General features: G+C 44.5%; 1 protein-coding gene across 10 annotated transcripts in view; it reads left to right on the forward strand.

The window, feature by feature from the left end:
- The first annotated feature begins 9,951 nt into the window (after window positions 1-9,951).
- The window catches only part of LOC130173325 (uncharacterized), a 92,183-nt gene continuing 89,845 nt past the window's right edge, over window positions 9,952-12,289 (forward strand). For 3 of the 10 annotated variants that reach the window (XR_008828397.1, XR_008828398.1, XM_056382476.1), the window contains exon 1: window positions 9,959-10,402. The gene's annotated coding sequence lies outside the window, so the exon portion shown is untranslated. Of the gene's footprint in view, window positions 10,403-12,289 lie in introns of all 10 variants that reach the window. The other 7 variants (XM_056382470.1, XM_056382473.1, XR_008828399.1 and 4 more) reach the window with 6 other exon arrangements.

Here is a 12,289-nt window from a genome sequence, read left to right on the forward strand (position 1 = left end):
GATGCTCTCAGGCTCCCCCTTCACCCACCAGAGAAGAGACTGGGGTAGTGCATATGTGCATGGGGCCATTGGGGGCACTCGCTGATGAGGGCCTGGGCTGCAGGAGGGCTTTGAAAAATGTTAGAGGTTTTGGGATGAGACTCAAGGTACCCTTGGGATACCGTGACCCCTGACACCTGCTCGCTGGCCCTTGTGCTTTGTTCTGTGACCTGAGAATGATATGTGCATTTGGAGAGATACACGCCAGCTTGCAGCTAATCCAAAAGTTTCATTTGGACACAGGTTACAGTGATGAGTCACCAGATGACTTCTGCACACTTTGACACCTATGCATGTCCACGTTATAGTGGTATTATCGCTGTGTCTATGGTGCACACTGATAAAATATGTTTCTCTCTGTTTGCATGTAACGTTTACCTTAATCCGTAGACATCTGTGCTAATGGCAGCCATTATAATATAAGGAGAGGCAACATGTTTGGATTCTTCCTTGTATTTGTAATTAATTTTCTTTTTTGATGATTATTTTAAATAATTTCATCTATGCTGCATTTGCATGCTAATTGTGTCTCCTACATCAGAAATAACTCTTGCAGTCCAATATACCATGGTTGAATTATTCCATTTCAGGCAAGCACATACTTATTGATATGCAAAGGAGCACTGGGTGAGGCTTTAGCGCCCTGCTCTGCCAGGTGCCATTTAATATCACTTGGATATACACAAGATCCTTCATTTCCACTCTAATCACGGGCAAGATTTCATTCTGCTGGGAACAGCCACTGTAATTCCACTAGTATAGAAAAAACACTGTCCCTTTTACTGCAGTGAGGACATAAAGTAAACTTCAATCTGAACCATAGTGGCAAGAAAGAAGTCTGTAAAACAAACACAGGTCCCTGAGTAAATCCACCCTGCAAAGATGAGAGTCACTGAAGTACATTTACATGCTATTATTACGCTCACTCTATGTCACCTTGATGAAGCTCTACATGATTTACTTTTCTCTGTTTCATTTAAAATTAACCCTGCTAAAGAAAGTCTTTTGTGCAAGACATCTAAGCTTTGACCTTGTGGATACGGATGCCGTAGTTTCCACATCCCTAGCAGGAGGCCTTTGGACATGGCACATGAAGAGACAAGAAGTTACTGTTCTCTGGCTATAGAAGTGTCTGCTGAACCTTGAAGATGCAAACATGGATCTGCCGCCATGTTTGCCTTCGTCTCTGTCTTGAAAAACACCGGGGCGTGTCCCTCCTGTGGGAACCCCATCTGCAGGCCTAAAGTGACGGCACCACACCCACCACCATTCACTGTCAGTGAGCCAAACACACACATGCACATGCCCACCTGCACACGTATGCACACACTGAACAGGGAGCAAGCTGTGCAAATGTACCTGACAGTGGCAGCGTTTGTGCCCTGGAACATATTTAACAATGCACACTTAACACCCGTCCCATCTCAGCAGGAGGCCACAGGAAACAGATGAGGACTAGTCATGTTGATCAGGAAAACTACAGCCTACCTATATTTGCCATGCAGCGTGCTCACACAGCCAACCTCTGGGCTTATTAACAATGAATCAACACAATTTTCTCTGGAAAGCAGTGATCAGACTTGAAAGAGCCTATACCATGAAGCTGGTAGCAGAGTGATAAAGGGGAGGGGAGTCACTTGTCGCTCGGTGCTGTTTCCACCCTTCCTGATTTCTAATGGGGACAGGCAGTCCGCCTGCATCTATCAAGCTCCGCACATGAAATTACCCTTTCTGAGACAGCAAGGGGTGGATTTGCACCAGGACCTTTAAGATAACTTATTTACTCACTTGTTTATTGTTCATCAAAGTGAAGCAAACTTTTCTGCTAACCCCCCTTTGCAGTTGAAGCTTCTTAGCCACAGCCCTTTCATGGTGTCAGGGGCGGAGCCAGGCATTGCATGTGATTCTCTATCTCCAGGAACCCCGGAATTACATCTGGCACAACTCTGCATGAAGTAACGCTTTATAAGCCTTTGTGCATCGCGGCTTTGAAGACCCACGGCCTTCTATAAGTTTGCTTTTTGTCCCCCCTCTGTTGTACAGCCCCCCCAATCCCCCCATCCCCCAGCTCGGGACAGAAGACAGAATGTGATGTGTCGTCTCCCTCCCCACACAAAGCCCCAGTGCATTGGACACACCTTGGACAGCACAAAGGATGAAAAGCACGACGAGGCTTGGACACGCAGGACCACGCTGCCAAGCCCGATAAAGACGCTTCAAAAGTCGAGCAGCAAACAGTGGCCTTCTTCTCTTCTGCTGTCTTCTTTTTCTTCCCAGGGCCTTGCAGAAAGAAAAAAAAAAAAGAGACAGAAAGAGAAGCTGACTGAGTAAAAAGAAATTTTTGTCTTCTGTGTTTTTACCCGCATGAGACCTATAAATGTGATTTTGTGTAATGTTGTGTCTACGGCAAAAGCAGACAGTGTAAATGTGCGTGTAAACACCTAGATTAACATTTGGATGTCTGCTACTGGTATGAGTACAGGATTAACCAAAAACATCCCAGCTTTAAAGCAGGCGGCCCATAAATAAACTCTGCTGCCCCATCTCCAATCCCCTTGTCTCTTCAGCTGTCTGCTCACAGTGGCAAGCCGTGGCTAGACTGAAACCTGCCATTAAGACTGAAAATGGACGCCATTTTACCTCTTGTCTAGAATAGGTCACTTTTGGCCTGTTTGTGTTTGAAACAAAGTTTGTTTTTTATTACAATAATTTTTGCAGTCAATTTATTATACGGACTTAAATGTTTGTTTTGTTTTTTTTTACATAAGGTGGAATGAATAAGTTATTTTTTAAAATTCTATTTGAGAATTTAAGACAGAATTTCAAATGTCACCATGCATTGCTTTTAATTTTTGTCCCCTTGTTAGTACACAAAATTGTCCAGACGTCATAAAACATGACTTTTCACCGGTAGCTCCCTCCTCCTTCCTCCTGCCTCTCTCTCTCTCTCCCTCATTCCCTCATTGAAACAGATGGCGTTTTATGCTGGGCACAATCAGGACTATTCAGCGTCAGGCTGGGCAGGCCCTCCCCACCTGCGCTCAGCCCAATCACAACCTAATGAACACATTGGGAGCAGTCTGTTCCAAATTACTCCCAGTTGGAGCCAGGGCCACAGGTAACCCCCCTTGCCATCACACTCTGCCCCTTCCCCTCCACCTCACCTCCGTTTCAACAGTCTCCTTGCCCACCGCCCGAACAGATATTGGCTCCAGTGCTTAGACCCTCAACTCTGACTCTTAATCAAATCAAGATTCATATCTCTGTGCTGTCAGCATTCCAGCACAGCTCACAGAGGCTGTGTATGCAGTGACAAGCATATAAGTTACATGTAGGGAGATATGGATTGACAGCTAACGTGTTTATGTGTTGGAGCTGAATTGGTTCTATTTGATATGTCTCTGAGAGCTGCTTTTCTGTGTTTATGGAGATCCATGCTTTTACTATTAATCGGCCTCACCCCCCCACCCCCATCCCACCTGTGCGCATGAACACACACGTGCACATACATACACATATGAGGGAACATTCAAGGCCCCTGTAAATGCTGTGGTATTAACCACATCAGGCCTATCTTTGCGCTTTATCAGCATGTTTCCACCGCTTCAAAGGGAACCATTTATGTATTTGTCTTCAGACTGTTCGAGCTCTTAGCTTCATGTAAGCAGCATATAGTCATGTGTCATTAATATATTGAGGATGAACAAAAAAAAGAAAAGAAAAGACCTGTTTATTTCTTTTGTCATATTGGCATAATATACTTGAATATGTCTTCTCCTGTTGGTGTGTGTGTGGGCAGGCAAGGGGCAGTGGTATATCGTAGGCAGTTGACACCAGAAGTGTGCTGTAGCCAAGAGCCTCTGACATTCTGATACACCCTCCAACATCCCCAGGGACAAAAGAATGAAACCAGGGCGCCTGCCTAGTCATGTCCCATCAATTGCTATAGGACCTCAGAAACTGCAGGCCAGTTACCAGCCCCCACGTGGGTGTCCATCATTGGGTTTGACAGGAGCGCTGCCCTGCTGGCTGTCCTTCTTCACTGTCCCTCTGGTCAATCTGCACCTCAATTGGCCCTACATTGGTGGGTGATGCCTTCTCCTTCTGCCGCATGTCAAAAAGAGCCAGGAGCCACAGAGGAAGTGCAAATATCCTCTAATGGCCTTGATGCAGATGGATGCGCCCATGACAATAGGCCCCCGTGCCTGTGGTTTGGGTTTTTGTCAGTGAGAAACACAGAGGCCTCCACAATAACACAGCAAAATTATGCATGCAGGCCAAGTACCATTGACATGTTAAAGAGCACTGCCAGTTGCTATGATAATTAAGTTAGCTCATTCCAAGGCAGAGAGCTCTTTTCTCTTAACATGTCTTTAAAGACACTTAGGCACATAAGGCAGGCTTTAAGACAATAGATATAGGAGGAGAAATAATGGATTCAGTGGGTCACCATTTCTCTGTCCATTTGCTTAACATAGAACCATACATCTCTGAGTGAATGCTGCTTGATGGGATTGCCTTTAGGGGGTGTTTTGTGGGTTTTTACATTATATTACTCAAGAGATTGACATATTCTATGAAGTCCATATGGAACTCTCCAGGATAAGGTAGATTAAAGAACAGAGTATGAAATATTCAGACCACCACTCTACTTCATGATAGTGACAAACTTTGAATTCCCTTTGTAGAGGCCTTTGGGCTTGAACCACTGCTCACAAGTATGATATTACTTTCTGTAATATCACACTTGCCATGAATGAGCACTGACCTGTTAAAGCAAGTAATAACATCAATGGCATCCCCTTTGCTCACTTTGCTTTTAACTGGGATGTTTGGTTACGTCAAGGGGTGTCTGATCTCCCTCTGCCTCCATAGGGTCTCATTGAGAGTGGCCACTTTGTGTACAGCTGGGGTCTGTTTGGCCAGTAACGTAAAACCAGGAAGCCTTTGAAACTTAACCAAAGCCTCTTCAGGAAGAGGTTGGAAGTTCACTCTTATTTTGAGACTCCAAAGCTTTCTCCTTGGACACACTGTGGCAGGTCAGGGACACCAGAAGCCACCTTTCTTCCTGCATTCATGCAGCTGTAGGATGAACTCAAAGTTAGTGAAAGTATCTGTGTCCCAGTTTTTTCCTCTTTGGACATGTCTGTGTCTGGATGGTATTTGACCACCCTGCGTTTCTTTCATTATGTTTCAGCCAGTACATCAAGAAGAGGCCATCAAAATGACCTTCACTGTTCACTATCCTGTTCATTCAAAACAGATACTCATGCGAGAGGCATGCATGCACTGCCACATTAATTTTTATATTTCCTCGAAATGGTGCCAATCTGCCACAGCAGACGGGCGCTGAGTGAAAGGATTTTAAAATGCGACTCTAGCACTTTCAAGGCAGGTCCTCTGTGTTAACAAGATGGTAGTTAATGGTTCTGCTTTTATGGTGGTGGTCGCATGTATAATTAAGCTGCTGTTGTATTTGTCATAAAAATCACCGGGGGTGCAGGAAATGTTGCAGGAGCCATTTTTACTTTGAGCAGTGGAAAATTAAAACCGTCAAACCTCACAATGTTGTTTTGACATCATTCCAAAGTTTATGGATTTTCCTGTGTGCGGTTGAGGTTTTGGTATTAAAAAACACTTAAGTGCCTCACCTTGTGTTTGTTGGGGGAACAAAGGTTGCAATGTTTGCACAATGCAGATTGTCCCTTCTGGGAGGTCTTGCCTCCGGTACTACTTGTTGAGAAACATGTTGCATGTTTGCCATTAATGGATGTTTGGCTGTTACCTGCATTGTTCCCGAATCATACACTTCATGTAACAATATTTCTTCCATTTATGGTACAAGTATTCATAACACCATCATACTGGGGGATTTGCTTCACTAGCATGTCATGGGTATAACACCCGGTCAACACTTTGAAATAAGAGGGCAATCCCATTGAAACAGGTTTTGCAAAGCCACACTGATAACCTCTTACCCCAGATATCACCTCATCTCGAGCAGATGTGTATTCATGCACGCAAGAAGCAAGGTCACAACAGTGAACTTTTGGTAGCTTCTCCAGGATTAACAATGTTATGCAGTTTGTGAAAGCAGCCATCGTGCAGACTGTGCAACGATTTTAAAACAATCACTCTGACAGCACAGACTTAAGTAATGTTTAACTTATTCACTTTTGGACAACTAAAGCTGTATTAGGAATACATTACTTACAAGGATTACTGAAACTTTAGGTGGTTGCTTGTTGGCAGAATGTTAGGCACTACAGACATGTCGTAGATAAGCCTGATGTATGATTTATCTGCATGGCCCCAGTGATATCTATGGAGATGAGTTGGGGTGTCATGGCCCTGGTGTCACCTCCATAACACCAGTTCCCTGCCATGCTGATGACTCTGTATCTATGCTAATATGGGGATCAGTAGGGTAGAAAAGCTCATCTGGCTTGTTCTTTCGCTTTATCTTATCACTGTGCTCGCCTTACTCCTTTCTGCACTGCATCACCACATACCTGGCATGCTGTGCACATGAAAGGAGCGCAGCCTCTTCTCACTCTTCCTCCATCTCTCACCTTCACACTTTTCCTCTATTTCACATTTCTACATTTCATCTTTTGCCTTTACCGCATCAACTTCTGCAATTCTTTATTAAATTATCACCCTCTGCCACCTAATAATATATGCTAGACCTGGCATTGAAACTACAAGATGAGATCAATCAGATGTGTCTAGTTAATTTCAGATCTGGGATCCTGACAAAGTAGAAAAGCTTTAGCTAGACCCTCTATGAGAGTCAAGTCAAAAGAACATTCACAAAAGTTGTCGGGCCTTCAATATTATTTTTTGGTCAAGAATGGGACCATCCAGACAGTAAATCCTGTCTGATTTAACTAACCCCCCCTTGCCTCGTCCCTCTTAGCCTCTTTGTCTTCATCACGCCCTCCCTCCCTGGCATGATTATTTCTTATCATGTATTTATTTGTTTAATCCACCCCTCCCCCCACAACACTTGGCGGCTCTCTGCCTATGCACGAGCTGCCTGTCTGGCAGCGAGGCCCCCTCATCCCCCCACCTCCTTCTACTTGTCCATATCCAGTCCCCATCACATCCCCACCCAGCTCCAGCCCAGCCACAATGGGCGGATGTTGTTTCCAGAGCCTCGACGCTTCACTCGGGGGGAAGAGACCCCCACCACCTCACTTCATCCTTACATCCCTCCCACTTGCATGTGGCCACCACTAGCCAGCCTCTATGCACACTATAAATAATGGATGCATTAGCATGCATGAATATCTTTTTAGAAGGGGGGGGTGGGAGTGCCTTAATTCATTATTAATCCCCTTCAAGGCAAAATGAGCCGTGGCTCTGGTAGAGCGAGGCCCCTGCTAAACCCTGCTTTTGGTACTTCACTTGTCTATACTGTACTCCTCTTTCTCCCAAAATTGGTGACCAGCTCCACCCACCCAATGATACCCGGCCCTCTCTTTATCAAAGCTCCTCCTTCTGCCCCCTTCAATCACTGCTAAAACACATCTGGAGGGGTGGGGTAATCTGTAATTTTTTTAGGGGGTTGGGGGGTAAATTGTGATCCTAGGCTGAACACCTCAAAAAACAGCCTGGCCAAGTGTCAGTGGGTTGATTGGAAAAAGGTTGAAAGCACTGGCCTGTCAGCTGGTCTAGTTATACTGCTCTTATATTCCATGGCAGAGGCAAAGGGATGTTCCTTTTTGAAGGTTGGGTAGTCACAGAGCTCCTGACTTTGAAGTTGTCATCGCTGCCGTTTGGTTCAAGAGCAGGGCTTGGCTGTGGGAGGATGGAAGTTGGGGGTGTAAGATGGAGGGGCTAGGGAGGGTGGACTGACATTACAAATACAAACCTGGTTAGAGAGCTTTAAGTCATGTATGTGGGTGGTACGTAGGGAATTATGTTATTTTTAAACCTGGAACACTGTGTTAGGTATTGAGGACGTTAGATCAAATACATGGGTTAGAGGTTAGAGGCATGTGTTTCAAGGAGATAAACAACTATACAGCGAATTAACAAAGCTTGTGGGTTTGATTGTGAGTGCGTTTACGCATCGGTGTGTGTCTATTAGTAAATCAGAAAGTGTGTATTTGTGAGTGTATCCGTGTGATCCGTAGTGCACTCCCCTCTGCACCACACACCCCTCTTCCACCACTAGGTCGCAGTGCCTGCCTCGCAGCCTCTCCTCCTGACTGCCACAGCCCTCTGACTAGTCCAACCAATGATAGGCCTTTACAACAGAGCCACATGAGAGCGTCATCCTATCAAAAAATACTACACCACACACATGCATGTGTACTTGTGCACCCGCACATACTGGATATCTGCCTGTCTTACTCACATTGATACAACGTACATAATCCTGTTTGTTTAAATTTACCATGGCATATAAATATAACTAATCCATATAACAAAGTCAACCACAGCTTCATTATCCTGCTGTTTGTAATACAGCATATGTACATTTTTCTTTTATAGTATTATTACAGTATATGAAAAAAGGGATGGAATTTAAAAAGTACATGCTATACCCAGAAAAAAACAGAACATGTAGTTCTCTAAGTATTTGTGATGATTTTATTATAGAGCTGGTGTTTGCCATGACGTTCTGAGAGATCTCAGTTGAAAAAAATGTCAAATGGAAAAAAAGCCCCAGAAAAAGGTAGAAAGACGACCTGGAGCTAAGATTTCTTTGTAAAACTGGAATTATATAACTGGAACACAGAGACTCGTCTGGTGTTTCATTAACTCACGTGACAATATTTATAATATGAAGCAAAAATCTTTCATTCAAGGTTAGATAATAGGGAGGGAATTTTTAGCCCCAAACTAAAGTTTTTTTATGACTGAACTCAGTGATAGCCAAAATATTTTGTAGCTTGAATTTTACCATTCACCAAAAAAAAAAGTATCTGTAGTGAAGCCTTTGAAAGCTGTCATATCAGCAGTGAGAAACACAACAGGCCTAACCCTGCAGAGAGAATATTTACTTCTGAACAAAACAGGCTTTTATCTTTGTAATGTTGCACTGACGGAGGCTGTTGGGTCTCCTGTCAGTGTCCTCTGCGTTGCTGTCTATCAGGCAGGACGATGGCAGTATGGGGTTGTTTTGTTGACACAGAGAGGGCCTGGTTTCTGGAATGTTCTCAGCTGAATGTTTGGATCTCAGGTCCTCGGCACAAGGCTGGGGGCTGGTTGTGAGCTGGAGGCACCACACTGTGCCTCTGAACTTCACTCAACCCCTTAAATTCCTCTTCCTGGGCAGGAAATTGAAATATTGTGCAGTATTGGCATGCTGATGGTCATCTATCACGGGGGCCTGCGAGGGGACGGGGGTAAGAGGAGACCCTCTGTAGATCAGAGATGGGCTGCTGGGCCTGGGTTCAAAGGTAAAGAGGAGAGACCTGGGTGAGGAAAGTGGATAGCGCTCTTGGCAGGAGTCAAATCTCAGACCGACTTCCATCACCCATCTCACAGATCACCTCAGTGTGCCTACCACAACCCCTCATCAGACAAGAGCAGTCAGTCTCCTCCAGGCACCCAGCGTAGAAGTATGTGTGCGCTCATTATGACTCCTTTGAGTTATCGTGAGTGTATTCCAAAGGACAGACTTCTTAAAAAAAATGAGGGACTTCTTAAAAAAATGAAGTCAACTTAGGCCATGAGCTCGTTTTAAAACTGGAAACTTGAATTTAGCCAAATTAATCTATTTTGATATTATTCGACATCAACAGGTGTCCCAGGACTTTGTGATAAACTATAGTCATCAATGCTTGATGTGCTTTGTCATATTTTCACCAGTTGTGATGTACAGTCCTGTTTGTCAGAACCGCCAAAGTGATGATGCAGCCTTCACCGTTGCATAATCGTGGCCGTAAATGCGCACAGCGTACCAGGAAATGAAACTCGTCGGCGCATCACAGGGGGGTAGGATGATGTGAATGTGACTGGTTATATAAAAGTATAGGGCACAGTTGGAAAGAGCCTGGTGGGACGATGGTTGTCATTTTTAAGACAAACGAGCTTATCGTCTGCCTCTGGAAATTACACTCCTGCATGACCTTGTGAACTTGCCTGCCGCGTGACCTCGAAAATTCCCTCTAACGGCTCCCCGAACACCCCTCCACATCCCTGGGCTCATTTGTGCAGGCTGTTACCCAGGCAGGAAGTGACATCAACGGGTCCAAACTAAAAATATGTCGCAGGACGGGCTGTCTAGGATGTCCAGGACCGGTGTTTGTAAAGGAGGATGCTTGCACCGGCTCCCACAAAGTGATGCTCATTGAAGGATGCAGGAGAGCGCCACACAGGCGAGACAGACAGACGCACTGGAGGCTGAGTGAGTCGCCTGCTGACTGAGTGCTTTAATGCCGTCACTTTCATTCATGCAAGTTCAGATATGGTGCCATACTTTGCCCCTCTCTGAAGCCGGTGACGCAGCGCATAGTAGAGGCGATAAGACTCGGGCTATTGTATGAATCAACGAATTGTGTCGGTGTCGCTCTTTTGAGTCGGGGGTGAGGAGTGCGGTGCGATGGAAGAGAAAACACCTCTGTTTTGGCTTGAATGGCAAGTGCAGGAGGGAGGAGTGAAATCCGTGCGGGGCTGGTCATTGCGCTCCTGCGCAACCTGACAATCAACTGGGCAGATTGTTTGAAGACTGATTTGTAATGATAACAACAACAGAAAACAACCGGTGGTGATAAAGTTCACTAAGTTGGATGTATGTTGTTGCGTTGTAAGCGTCCTCTCAATAGGCTACATGAATGGCGTCTATTTTTATCCGTCCAGTGCGTGAGTGTGTCGTCCTCACCAGGGAGGCTCTGACAAACCCTGCCGTGCGTTCAGACGGAAAGTGCTGCAGTCACGTGGTGTCTGCTATTATCCACCGTCACGTCAGGTACAGCCTACGAGGGAGGGTCTTGCTCCTCAATTAAAGATGAGAAATGTGTAGTACTACAATAGACAACTGCAAGTTGTGAGTTTGTAAACAAAAACTAATAAATAAAAAATATAATAAAAAAAGGGCTATAGTAATAAGTTGTTGATTTATTTGTTTTCATTTCAATGTAGGAATAAAAAAGATTTTTATATTTGCCTTATAATATCACTGAAAATCCAAGTACTGCAAACAATAAATGTTTTTTTCACTGATAGATATACAGTGCTGAACTTCCACTACACTACATTGCACAACCCAAAGTGTGTTACACTACTTTTTAAAGTGTTGATAAAATGTCACAGAAAAGCTGCCCGTCAAAGAAAGATGGACAGATGGACATTATTTTTTTTGATGATGAAGAACATGCGGACTGTTTGCATCACCTCACCATCTGCTGTCCTGACTGCCTGCACTTAGCCTGACATGACACAGCAAGGTCATAGTTTTCCTTACAAGTAATAATTATTTTTGATATTATGCAGATGCAGCTTCATCTATACCTCTATACCCAGTAATCAGTGCCTGTCAAATTAACATCATCGCTGCTTCCACCCAATAGACTGGCAGATGTTACTGTACCAACCTACTGTTTCAAATATTCATCTTAAATTTGAACTGTACTGAAACAACAAATTCATAGGCATTAAGACATGTTTCTATATTGTGTTGATGTCTTACACTACAACTGTGCTACAGTTCAATGACTGCACATCAGTGCTAGCTCGTGTATGAATGGACAGTGGCAACTAAATATCTGTTTCTGCAGGCTGTGAGTTTACAGCACAAAGGCAGTTGTGCAAAATTAGTGTGTAGTGGGGCCACGTAACACTTCTTTTTGCACCTGGGCCTCACAGCTTTTCACATCAATGAATTGTCCTATTTTAAATTATTAGTAAAGCTAAGTTGAAGATCTTAGTGAAAGTCAGGACCACTGGAGATCTTTAATTGACTGTGAGTGAGTCTTTGGCATTGTGAAATAATGTATGAGCTATACAGGGGTGCTGCTACTGTATACGTTTGGCACGTGTGTGCAGCAGCCTATGGGATTACTGGTGTATATAACTCACACTGCTGTTGCCTGCCTGTCTGGAGTGATAGCTTCATTATTCATGGTTGCGTGTAGACAGCGGTGCTTAATCTCTGGGTTGAATGCGGCAGCCTGTGACTCTGGAAGCAAATGCTTGTGCTCGGTCAGCCTTATCTGGCCCTCGTTGAGGAATGGAGGGGCACCAGAGAAAGGGAGGACTGCTGAGGTGGGCCTCTGGGTGGCAACAGCAGCTGAAT

The sequence above is a fragment of the Seriola aureovittata genome, chromosome 8 (genome assembly GCF_021018895.1).
Source record: "Seriola aureovittata isolate HTS-2021-v1 ecotype China chromosome 8, ASM2101889v1, whole genome shotgun sequence".
NCBI classification, from domain to species: domain Eukaryota; kingdom Metazoa; phylum Chordata; class Actinopteri; order Carangiformes; family Carangidae; genus Seriola; species Seriola aureovittata.